Source organism: Lolium rigidum, chromosome 2, assembly GCF_022539505.1.
Source record: "Lolium rigidum isolate FL_2022 chromosome 2, APGP_CSIRO_Lrig_0.1, whole genome shotgun sequence".
In the NCBI taxonomy this organism is placed as follows: domain Eukaryota; kingdom Viridiplantae; phylum Streptophyta; class Magnoliopsida; order Poales; family Poaceae; genus Lolium; species Lolium rigidum.
This window is the reverse complement of record NC_061509.1, coordinates 105,421,691-105,431,635: the sequence shown is the minus strand read 5'-3', so window position 1 is coordinate 105,431,635 and position 9,945 is coordinate 105,421,691. Positions and strand designations below refer to the sequence as shown.

At 43.7% G+C, this 9,945-nt stretch overlaps 1 long non-coding RNA gene across 2 annotated transcripts in view; it reads left to right on the top strand.

Moving 5' to 3' along the window:
* The first annotated feature begins 434 nt into the window (after window positions 1–434).
* Window positions 435–9,945, top strand: part of LOC124687053 — a 16,813-nt gene continuing 7,302 nt past the window's right edge. The window contains exons 1-4 of one of the 2 annotated variants that reach the window (XR_006998062.1): window positions 435–650; window positions 1,052–1,244; window positions 1,601–1,731; window positions 3,159–3,291. This is a non-coding gene — a long non-coding RNA (uncharacterized LOC124687053). Of the gene's footprint in view, window positions 651–1,051; window positions 1,245–1,600; window positions 1,732–3,158; window positions 3,965–9,945 lie in introns of those variants that run through there. The other variant, XR_006998061.1, reaches the window with a different exon arrangement.

The window sequence follows — 9,945 nt, the reverse complement described above, 5'->3', positions numbered from 1 at the left end:
GTGGAAGTTGGTTCGTCGACGGCGGTTCAACGGTGACTGGGCAATTGCGTTGTCGGCCCCGGCTAGGCACTTGCGTCGTCGACGCCGGCTAGGCACTTGCGTCGTCGACGGCGGCTCAACGGCGGCTGGGAACTTGGGCGGAAGGCGTGGATGATGGGTCGTAGAGACTCTGGCGCTGCTGTGTATGGTGAAAGTCAGCGGTTGCTGTTTTAACGAAAGGGTATGTATTGTAAGTGGACGTGGGATTGAGGATGTGCTCAACGTGTTGAGCTCAACATTGGGATGATTTAGACCGTAGGATGACTGTGTGTGAAGGGCCCAGATTGATTGGATCTGCCTGTCTATCTCTTTTTATATATATATTAGTGGAGATGGAGACTTGTGGCAGTTGACCGTCCGTTCACTCTCACTCTCATCTTCTTCTCTCACACAGTACAAGCAGCGCCTCCGTCCTATCCCCATTCCCTGTTGCGTTCCTCCCTATTGCAGCCGCGACGACCTCCATCCCCCCTGCCACACCGCCTCTGCAGCGACGGCCGCCCTTCCCCTGCATCCCCATGGATGGAGGCGGAGGCGCAGACCTCGGTACGGCATGTTCCCGGAGTTGATAGTCGACGCCCCTCCCTACCTCGCCCGCGACTGGTATTTCGGTGTGCCCCCACCCCACTACTCGATTCCTTTCTGTCCGATGTCGCTGTCCCGCGCCTTGACGCTGCCGACGTAGCCACAGTTCCACGCCTCGCGCCGCGGCCGCCACCGCCACAGTCCTACGCCTCGAGCTATTGTGCATAAGGTTGACTCTAATAGTCACAAATGTTTTTATCTAATCAATTGTTCCTGCTCTGTAGCCCACTATTTTGCATATTGCTATACTAATAAAGTATACTTGATTAGTATTAACTCTGCACCTTTTTATATCACCATTCTGATTAATCTTGCCCGGTCTCAACATGCTTACATATAAAATTCTGGATGCTTTAGCTAATTTGCATTCTCGTTTATGATAAAAATGCATTGTTGTCTTATCTGAACAACATGTTTCATGGCCCAGACGCATCAGCTGAATAGAAATGACTGGACCAGATTCTTTTTGCTGCTGAATAATCATGGAGGGAAGATCAAGCAGCCAATCGGGTGAGAAACTGAGGATATAAAAGAGGAGGCAGAAGAAAAACTAAAATTAAAAGAAGTACGGGGACTGGAGCAGATTTTCAAAATTGGTCAACATGAAGCAAAATCGGAGGGTAATCTTCCATTTACTCCAATATATACTGTAATTTGATGCATGATTTGCATGAATTGGTACCTACTTTGTTAGCCGGAGATTTACGAACAGAAATTTAGTTCGTAAACTGGACATCAACGGTAGCCGCCGCACATGACTTACTTGAACAGAAATTAGTTCTACAATTTTAGCATCGACATCTGCTGAAGTGTTTTTGAAATGTCAGATATCGGCAATGTGCAAATTGTGTTAGAAAATGAGTGTATGTGGCTCTAAGACACCCTGAGATATGCTAATCTCTGTTTCCAGAGGAGTATGACATCTTTCAGCTATGCTAATCTATGCTTATCTCTTCTCGTGTTGGTTTCTTTTCAGAGAAATACCAACTGTGAATGGTGATTGCACTCAATCTTTCATGTTGGTGAAGGATTTGAGGTGGTCCGTGAATGTTGGAACAGATTGGCCAAATGACTGAACAGAAGGAACAAGTGACCTGATATTAAAAGGTAAGCCCGTCTCGCCTTCCCTTATTTATCTCTTCTCTATTTTGTGAATACCTCTCTCTAGCCCTCTGTCGCTTTAGTTCATTTTCTCCTGCATATATGACACAATAAAAGTAGTTAACAATCTCAGAATGCATATGACACCTTTGCTGAGCCATTCTTGGTAGAGTAACAAATTATGTCTGACCTAGCAAGGCGAAGCATCTTGCCCTCCTCTAGTACAGCACATGCATAATCAGTTGGCATATGAGTACCCAATGTGAGAATGAATCTGTTGATGTCAACTTTAATTAGCTGAAATTCATAGTCGAGATGGAGGTATGATGAGAGCAAAGCTCTGAATTGATCAACCGCGAAATCAATTCCATCCTCTATCATGAAAATGTAATTTTCCAGGTTCTTCTTTACTCTTCTAGTTTTACGGCCCTGTCTAGTGAGAAAACAGACAGGTTCAACTGTATGTTTAGCATCACAGTTATCCGCCTCCAACCATTCATCAAAAAAAGCATTTGCAAATAGAAGGATGTAATCGATAGATCAGAATAACATGTAGCAGGCCATAATATTTGGATAAACAGAAGTGGCAATCAAGCAGGTGAATAGAACAGGTCCTACCGGATGGTATGCTGGACCCTAGATCCATGACGCGGTGAAGATCTAGGTGAGCGCAGCTGAGACCAAAGCTTCATAGACCTAGAACATGTCACCAGCGGAATAATTCAGGGCTTCTCTCCTGGATTCGAAAGTTCAGTCCAAAATTTACACTTGAGTTGTGTAGTTTTACTTCCTGTCAATTTCTATTCATGGAATAGTGAGACTGGAATCATCTCTGACCAAGAACCCTACATTCAAGATGGAAAAGGATGAGAAGTAGAAGCCTATAAGAGACATACCAGGGTGACCAAAGTTGATGGCGGAAGGGAGAGCCGTGGATGGAGGGGAAGCACCGCGTCGCCGGCACCATCTTCACCTGATATCTCGGTTTGACTCCCCTTATATTAGTGTCTTCGCTGGGCACAAGAAAGGAAAGTTCTAAAGAAAAGGGAAAAATGGAAACTACTATTGCTAGGCCGGAAACCGACCCAGCTTGCCAACTTCCCTACAGCCCTAGCCACTCACCCGTGCAAACACAGGCAAAACGGCCATAAGGCATTCATCGTGAAATTTGTCTAAGCATTCATATTTAGCATTGTCACAACACTGGTGCACTCTGTAGATAGTAGTTGCACTGCACTATTCTTCTAAAAAAAATATTTCCCTAAATTTGCTGAATAGGCATACTGTGTCTCTCTACGATAAATTCTTCTCATAATAACTGACTTCCATTTAGAATATTTTTCTGGAATTTATCCGTACTCCAGTAGTGGTAGGTAGCCTCATGCCATGCTATTCTGCTATAACTTGTTCAGGAGATAATGCTGATATTGCAGGAATAACATAGGTGTTGGTGGAAGGCACTTTAGTTGTAGGAGGCGGGGTTGCACTCTCAGTCGTACAAAATGGCTTGTAATAAAGTTCAAAAAGGTCGACGCCTCTTCTTAGATGCTAGATGGGCCTATACTGGTGAGTTTCCATATTTTAACTTTATTTTAATGTTGCTTGCCTTTCTTCACTGTTTCGCTCCATGATGAACATTGAATATTTAAACTTGATTTGATAGTTTAGTTTGGCCGTGGGGATCAAACTGTATACATGGATGTTTGGTACCATAATGAACTTTGCTACCGAGATATAAGATGAGAGATTCAGCATAAACATGAAATTTTTCAAGTTTTCGGCTGCACCAAATGGAGCTGATAGCACACAGAACCAGCTTCTGAAGATAGCCGGAGAGCCTCACACTATTTTTAGCTTTTAGAAATGACAAATAACAATCACACATGCTTTATGTTTATCATCAGCGGCACCAAAACTGTTGAGCACCATGCACTGAATGTTAAACAGGACAAGAACTTCCTGAACATGAGATTTTTATTCATTTTTGGACAGTCGATATGTCAACACTTCCCAAATAAATCACACTGATAAACGACACTGATATATGTTAGATGTATATATTGTATATTGTAGTTTCCCCATATGTTAGGGGGCTTCCTGCATAATTGCACTGTACTATATATTGTGGCCTTTGGCCCCAGATAATACAAGTTGCTTATTCCTAACATGGTATCAGAGCCCCAGGTCTCGAGTTCAAATCTTGGCTTTCACAATTTATTCTAAAAAATACCCGCAGCCTCCTGCCATGTGTATCCGGCCTCCCGCTGCCTCTTTCCTGCCGTGTGTATCCGGCCTTCCGCTGCCTCTTTGCCTCTCTACACGTGTTGACTTGTCTTCTCGTCTTCCCGTCACACGTGAGAGGGGGTGTTGACGTGTATAAAGTAGATTGCCTAGCCCTTTCCATCGTGTTTAGGGCATCCACCGCACGCCGCAACTCGTGTTTGATCTCCGGTCGCCGCCGCTGTCCGCCCTAGTCTCCGGCCGCCGCTGTCCTCCTGTTCGTCCCCGAGTCGTCGCTCCCGAGCGCGGCCGGAGCGCCCCAAGCCAGGCGCTGTCGCCTATTCTTGTGTTTCGTGCAGTTCTCCACTCCTATTCGTGTGTTTCGTGCAGATTCTGCTAGCGAGTATATCTCTCATTCACTGCGCGCTTTTCTTGCTGAGGAGGGTACTCTTGCTCAGTTTTCTTGTCCTGGTGCTCATCCTCTGAATGGCGTGGCTGAGCGCAAGCATCGTCACCTTCTTGAGACGACTCGTGCGTTGATGATTGCCGCTTCTCTTCCGCCTCACTTTTGGGCTGAGGCTGTTTCCACTGCCACCTATCTCATCAATATTCAACCCACTGCTGCTCTGCAGGGTGGTATTCCTCTAGAGCGCTGATGTATACACACGCTTCTATTCCTGTAGACAGTGTTGGTCCTCCAAAAGCAGAGGTTTGTAGAACAGCAGCAAGTTTCCCTTAAGTGAATCACCCAAGGTTTATCAAACTCAGGGAGGTAGAGGTCAAAGATATCCCTCTCAAGCAACCATGCAATTAAGATACAAGAAGTCTCTTGTGTCCCCAACACACCTAATACACTTGTCAGATGTATAGGTGCACTAGTTCGGCGAAGAGATAGTAAGATGCAAGTAATATGAATGATTGTAAGTAGTAATTGCAATCTGAAATAAAGATGGCAGCAAGCAAACATGTAACAGAACTTGTTGGAAACGGTGTTTCAATGCTTAGAAACAAGGCCTAGGGATCATGCTTTCACTAGTGGACACTCTCAACATTGATCACATAACTGAATAAATAAATGCTACTTTCTACACTCTCTTGTTGGATAACAAACACCATTCATTGTGTAGGGCTACAAAAACACACCTCAAGCCGGAGTAAACAAGCTCCACAACATCCGGAGTTCATATTTAAGTAACCTCTAGAGTGCATAATAGACCATTGCAATTGAGACCGAGTACTAACATAGCATACACACTGTCAACAATAGCTATGAAAGGGGGAATAGATCGCATCAATACTATCATAGTAAAAGTTAACTTCATAATCTACAAGAGATTACAATCATAACCTACGCCAAGTACTACATGATGCACACACTGTCAACATTACATCATGGAGGAGGAATAGACTACTTTAATAACATCACTAGAGTAGCACATAGATTAATAGTGATACAAAACTCATGATCACATAAAGATCACACCATGGGAGAGAGAGATGAACCACATAGCTACCGGTAGAGCCCTCAGCATCGGGGGAGAACTACTCCCTCCTCATCATGGGAGACAGCGATGGCGATGAAGATGACGGTGATGTCGATGGAGATGACTCCGGTGGCAATTCCCAGTCCCGGCGGCGTGCCGGAACAGAGACTTCTGTCCCCTGAAACGGAGTTTCGCGTTGGCGGCGGCGTCCCTGGAGTCTTTCTGCAGTTTCGTCAATTGGTATCGGGTTTTTAGGTCACGAGGGGTTTTATAGGCGAAGAGGCGGAGTCGAAGGGGCAACAGGGCTCCCTCACCACATGGCGGCGCGGCCAGGGTGGGACCCGCGCCCCCCTATGGTGTGGGTCCCCCTTGGCCCCCTCCGGCTCTCCTTCGGTGTTCTGGAACATTCCGGGGAAAATAAGGCCTTGGGCTTTTGTTTCGTCGAATTCCGAGAATATTGCCCGAACAGCCTTTCTGGAACCAAAAACAGCAGAAAACAGGAACTGGCACTTCAGCATCTTGTTAATAGGTTAGTTCCGGAAAATTCATAAAAACATTATAAAGTGTGAGCAAAACATGTAGGTATTGTCATAAAACTAGCATGGAACATCAGAAATTATAGATACGTTGGAGACGTATCAAGCATCCCCAAGCTTAGTTCCTACTCGCCCTCGAGTAGGTAAACGATAAAAATAATAATTTCTGAAGTGACATGCTACTAACATAATCTTGATCAATACTATTGTAAAGCATATGAGATGAATGAAGTGATTCGAAGCAATGGCAAAGACAATGACTAGACAACTGAATCATATAGCAAAGACTTTTCATGAATAGTACTTTCAAGACAAGCATCAATAAGACTTGTATGTATAGGAGTTAACTCATAAAGAAATAAATTCTTAGTAGAAAGTTTTGAAGCAACACAAAGGAAGATATAAGTTTCAGCAGTTGCTTTCAACTTCAACATGTATATCTCATGGATAATTGTCAACACAAAGTAATATGATGAGTGCAAATAAGCAAATATGTAGGAATCAATGCACACAGTTGACACAAGTGTTTGCTTCTAAGATAGAAAGAAGTAGGTAAACTGACTCAACATAAAGTAAAAGAAAGGCCCTTCGCAGAGGGAAGCAGGGATTACTATTTTTGTGCTAGAGCTTTTATTTTGAAAACATAGAAACAATTTTGTCAACGGTAGTAATAATTCATATGTGTTATGCGACATCCTATAAGTTTCAAGCCTCATGCATAGAATACCAATAGTGCTCTCACCTTGTCCTAATTAGCTTGGATTTACATGGATTATCATTGCATTACATATGTTTCAACCAAGTGTCACAAAGGGGTACCTCTATGCCGCCTGTACAAAGGTCCAAGGAGATAGATCGCATTTGATTTCTCGTTTTTGATAGATCTCAACTTAAGGACATACATACCGGGACAACATAGAAAACAGATAATGGACTCCTCTTTAATGCATAAGCCTTCAACAACAGATAATATTCTCATAAGAGATTGAGGATTAATGTCCAAACTGAAACTTCCACCATGATACATGGCTTCGGTTAGCGGCCCAATGTTCTTCTCTAACAATATGCATACTCAAACCATTTGATCATGATAAATCACCCTTACTTCAGACAAGACGAACATGCATAGCAACTCACATGATATTCAACAAAAGTGTAATAGTTGATGGCGTCCCCAGAAACATGGTTACCGCTCAACAAGCAACTTATAAGAAATAAGATACATAAGCCACATATTCTTTACCACAATAGTTTTTAAGGCTATTTTCCCATGAGCTATATATTGCAAAGACAAGGAATGAAATTTTAAAGGTAGCACTCAAGCAATTTACTTTGGAATGGTAGAGAAATACCACATAGTAGGTAGGTATGGTGGACACAAATGACATAGGTTTTGGCTCAAGGATTTGGATGCACGAGAAGTATTCCCTCTCAGTACAAGGCTTTGGCTAGCAATGTTGTTTGAAGCAAACACAAGTATGAACCGGTACAGCAAAACTTACATAAAAACATATTGCAAGCATTATAAGACTCTACACTGTCTTCCTTGTTGTTCAAACACTTCACCAGAAAATATCTAGACTTTAGAGAGACCAATCATGCAAACCAAATTCCAACAAGCTCTATGGTAGTTCTTCATTAATAGGTGCAAAGTACATGATGCAAGAGCTTAAACATGATCTATTTGAGCACAACAATTGCCAAGTATCAAATTATTCCAGACAATATACCAATTACCACATGAAGCATTTTCTGTTTCCAACCAAATAACAATGAACGAAACAGTTTTTAACTTTCGCCATGAACATTAAAAGTAAAACTAAGAACACCAGTGTTCATATGGAAAAGCGGAGCGTGTCTCTCTCCCACACAAGCATGAATTTATTCAGAGAATAAAAATAACAAAACAAAAATAAAAGCACACAGACGCTCCAAGTAAAGCACATAAGATGTGACGGAATAAAAATATAGTTTCACTAGAGGTGACCTGATAAGTTGTTGATGAAGAAGGGGATGCCTTGGGCATCCCCAAGCTTAGATGCTTGAGTCTTCTTGAAATATGCAGGGATGAACCACGGGGGCATCCCCAAGCTTAGACTTTTCACTCTTCTTGATCATATTGCACCATCCTCCTCTCTTGATCCTTGAAAACTTCCTCCACGCCAAACTCAACACAAACTCATTAGAGGGTTAGTGCATAATCAAAAATTCACATATTCAGAGGTGACATAATCATTCTTAACACTTCTTGACATTGCACAAAGCTACTGAAAGTTAATGGAACAAAGAAATCCATTCAACATAGCAAAAGAGGCAATGCGAAATAAAAAGGCAGAATCTGTCAAAACAGAACAGTCCGTAAAGACGAATTTTTTAGAGGCACTGTAACATCCCAACCTTGTTTATCTAAATAAAGGAGTGATCATGTGCATTTCATGCATTTAGTTTGCATTTGAGCAAAATTTGCATCTCAATTTTCAATTATGCAAATCCCTCTCTATTTCTTTCTCATTCAAATCTTGCAAGTTTTTCAAAATGGACAACATGGCATTGTTTTATTCAAAAAGTCCATGTGTGTTTATTACTTCTCTGGAAAATTTGAGTTTCAAACACCATTCAAAACAGATGGAAATTTGAATTTGAAATTGTTATCACCAGAATTTGACCGGATCAGAGGTGGGCCGTGATTGGAGATAAGCTTGAAGAATATACATAGAAGGAATGCATGAATCGGCCTTGTGTACCAAGTTTGGGCTAATTGCCCGTGTATCTGTACCATAGTAGGATACGTGTCGGTCGGAAGTTAGAGTTTTACCCGTGCACGGTTAGGTGCACGCCTGAATTAGAAAGTCCCCCGGACTATAAATATGTATCTAGGGTTTATGAAATAAACAACAACCAACGTTCAACACAAACCAATCTTGGCGCATCGCCAACTCCCCCGTCTCGAGGGTTTCTTCCGGGTAAGCACCATGCTGCCTAGATCGCATCTTGCGATCTAGGCAGCACACGCGTTTATTCATCCCCCATGCGTTGCTCGTACTGAAGCCTTTTTGATGGCGAGCAACGTAGTTATCATAGGTGTTTTAGGGTTAGCATTGTTCTTCGTATCATATGCTATCGTCGTGCCACCCTTAGGCATCTAGCCGCCCTTACGCCTGTCACGGGTGTAAGGGCGGCACCCCGCTTGATCATCGTTTAGTAGATCCGATCCGTTACGGTTGCTCCTTGTTCTTCAAGGATTAGTTTAATATCTGCAATAGTTAGGCCTTACAAAGGGTTGGAGGATCCAGCGGCGCGTAGGGTGTCGTTTGCTAGTCCTAGACAGGATGTTCCGGGGATCAACCTCGTGTTGGTTTTTAGGCCTTGTCTAGGACCGGCTCACGATCACCGTGCGTGGCTGCGAGGCCCAATCGTGAGTAGGATGATCCGATTATGCGGTGAAAACCCTAAATCGTCGTAGATCGCTTTAGCTTTATCTTGATCAAACAGGACCACCATCTGATCGTACACCTCGTACGCATCATGGGTGGATCGGCTCTTTGAGCCAATTCACAGGATAACCTGAGAGCCGATCGAGGCTCGTATTTAATGTTTACGTGTATGCCATGCAGGAAACTAAGCGAGGCATCATCCAACAGCTTCCTGACCAGGTATAGGTCAGGTGGCACGCCCTGCATCAGCATCGGACGTGTGCACAGAAGGCTTTGCGGGCCGTCGCTCGGAGGGACCAGGGCCAGCCGCAGTCCTGGGAGATTCCCGGCTCTACGGTGTTGCCCGTCGCTGCCCGCCGGTGGGTTTCTGACCGCAACACATTCTGGCACGCCCGGTGGGACAATCTTCGACATCCACCGCACCGCCATCTACATCTGAGATGGCGGAAGGCACTCCGGTCAAGTACGAGGATATGACTGACGAGCTCAAGAAGAAGCATGACGAGATCAAGGCAGTCCTCGAAGCCGACCTCATCGGCTCTTTTC